The following is a 3,295-nucleotide window of genomic DNA, read 5'->3' on the forward strand; positions in this document are numbered from 1 at the left end:
AACATAGTTAAGGCTACGATTTTGCTACTTAATAAACAAAAACAAACAGAGGTGCAGAAATACAAATATCGATTCCAATAATAACTCGCTGATATGTCATGGAAAAAAGGTGGGGGGGGGGGGGGGATAAACCATATAATTAATTTTAAAAACTGCTAAAACAACCGGTTAATATTTTTTAAAAGCATACACTTGGTGCATAATACAAGTAGTATAAGTTGTGGCATTTTAAATTGATAAAAAAAACTAATGCAATATGGGGTACCCGGTGTGCATAGGTAGAAGCCTATGATGCACCTCATCTTCCCCCCCCACTCCTCCACTTTGCCCCGACCACGGCCACTGCGTTTCTGGCTGGTTCCGCCCCATATCGTGTGCTGGAAATGCAAATATGACATTGGTGTTGCATATAAAGGAAGCACTGTAACAGATTATTTTATCTTCTTGGTTCTTTCGGTAAAGTCACGTATTATTTTCCTTCTACGTGACTTTACCGAAAGAACCATGAAGATGAATCATTGCAGTCACGAAAGCTTTAAATCGAAATTATTTTAGTTCAGACTTTACTCGTGGTTTCCATGACCTCCCTGACCTCTGTGCCAAAGTTTTAGCATTGAGTTCATGAAAAAAACTATTACCGTTATGCATGAAAGCACCACAATGTCATTTGCGGCACTATGGATATACAACAATGTGCTGTTTTCGCTTATCTTTAGGTGCGAAAGGGTGACATGTAAAACGTGAAATTTCAAACGCATGCAGTGAATCTAAATGTTTGTCTGACATTTATTACATGGGACGTTTTCAATCTACATTTTAAAAGACACCAACTTAATGGTTATCGGTGTTTTTCAAGTTATTGGGTTACTAATTGGTAAACTGGTTAAATAAATTACCCATCGATCAATGCGTGTCTCGAGTGACTTGCGTGTATTTTTAAATATGAAGCTGGCAGAGACGTGTGGTTCCACGCAGTTGTCTACGTGTGTATCAGAACTTGAAATAGCCTCCAGAGGCCCCTCTAGAGCTCTCTAGTGGACGGCTCTTGCGCTATCAGTGGCGTGAGCAAGAAAAAAACATTAACAGTATATATTTAGTTAATGTCCTTACATTTACTTATATAGACATATTACAACAGTACATATAAGCAAACTCCGTTTGTAGTGTTCACGGTATGCCTGACTAAATCTGAAGTGGTTGGGGTCACCTCAGAGCCGGCCCTAGACCTTTGGGGGCCCTAAGCAAAATTTGGTTGGAGGCCCCTTTGATGTATGATTTTTTTCAACCACTCGCTAGCAGTGACTCTAGGGGGCCCTCTGCTGGCCACGGGGCCCTTTGCAATTGCAAGGGTCGCTTAGTGGCTGGGCCGGCTCTGGGTCACCTGAATGTGAGTCGTGCATTCCCCATTGCCAGGTGAGAGCATCTTGGGGAGACATTCTTCCACCAGCAGTGGATTGATCATGACCGGTGGTCGTGTTAGTTTAGATATTGCTTTCAACAGTTAGATGTCATCATGCCCTGCTGCATGCACATCTCAGGCGGGGGTAGCACCACGTGTAACGTGTGTGCTGTAACACACAGGAACATGTCTTGCATTGTACTTGCATGATACTGGTAGGAACATCCTGGTTACACCAGCCCACAGGATTATTGTGTCCGTCGTGCAGGGAGGGGCTGGGTGGGGTGGGGAGGGGCTGGGTGGGGAGGGTGGGGCAGGGTGGGGAGGGCTGGGTGGGGAGGGTGGGGCTAGGTGGGGGGTGGGAGGGGTGGGGCTGGGTGGGGAGGGGCTGGTCACCCCGTGGTGCCCTTATAAAACTCAACGTTTAACCTACTCACGCCACAGTCGGGAATATTTGCGGAATACACCACGCGGCCGTTGACCCTGGCCATTGACCGAGCAACCCGGCGTTCCTACCAGCTCCCTCCGCAGCAGGAATGTGTTATTGCAAACTTTTGGACAGACGAACTGACGTCAACACAATTAAACTCCTTGTCTTGCTGTATTTCTCTCTTTTTTATTGTTATGATTACATCTGTTTCAATGTGCTATGAAGAAGCCACATTGCCCGAAACGTCGCCTGTTCAATATTTTCCCTTTCAAGGCCACCGTGTTATTGATGTTTTGAGCTTTTCAGGAGAGGGTCCAGCTCAGTTTCGCAGTCAGGGGTGGTGTTGCTTTGTGTCTTCCCAGTTGATGGATTCTGTGGCTCGTTTTTCAAATGTGCATCTTGATGTAGGCACACATGTCCGACTCTTCGAATAACATCACTGTGGGTGAGACAGGCAAGCGCATATTTACAGGCTAATACGCATACCGCAGTATTAACCAGGGTGGCCGATGGGCAATTAAAAAAAAAAACACTCGTTCATTTCGCCGCCACCAAAAATAAAACAACAAACGCAAGACACAATCCGAAATAAACAACTTGCTGAAGTTTTCTAGGCGTGCAACCCCATGTTGTGTGCAATGGGCTGTCGTGTACGAGCTAGCAAACATTAAAAAAAATTGTACTTCATTGGGAAACAACACAACAGCATCTTGGTTGACCCAGGCGACTCTTGCACGGTGAGACTTCTGTGTGACTGTGTTCCTAGTCTCCTGGGTACCTTCGCCTGATGTTCGCAAAATAAACTTGAAACGGTTTCGCGAGTCGCGGTGAGAGAGGAAGATTTAGGCTTTCCCAGAGTTGAACAATAAATTGTAAATGAACGAGACTCGCGTTGCTTTATTTTCGTCCCGTTGCTTTAGCGCCCTCTAGCGACATCACTGCAGACGAGCACGGTGCCGTACGCCTGATGACGATGGGGTACGCCGTGCGTAGTACGTCATCGTTGTTTACGCCGTGCGTAATGACGTCATTACGCACGTATTGTCAGACGGGTTACGTCGTGCGTAATGACGTCATCGCGCCGTGCGTAAAAATCTAAGCACGGCGCTGCGCCGCTCGTAGCGACGTCATCACGCACGCATTGTCAGACGGGTTACGCCGTGCGTAATGACGTCATCGTCACGCATTGTCAGATGTTACGTCGTGCGTAATGACGTCATTGCACCGTGCGTAAAAATGTAAGCACGACGCTGCGCCGTTCGTAGCGACGTCATCACGCACGCATTGTCAGACGGGTTACGCCTGTGCGTAATGACGTCATTGCGCACGCATTGTAAGCCGCCGTGCGTAATGACGTTATCACGCACGCATTGTCAGACGGGTTACGCCGTGCGTAATGACGTCATTGCGCACGCATTGTCAGCCGCCGTGCGTATTGACGTCATTACGCACGCATTGTCAGACGT

This window comes from Lethenteron reissneri, chromosome 2, assembly GCF_015708825.2.
Source record: "Lethenteron reissneri isolate LAM-NWPU_2019-01 chromosome 2, ASM1570882v1, whole genome shotgun sequence".
Taxonomy (NCBI): Eukaryota; Metazoa; Chordata; class Hyperoartia; order Petromyzontiformes; family Petromyzontidae; genus Lethenteron; species Lethenteron reissneri.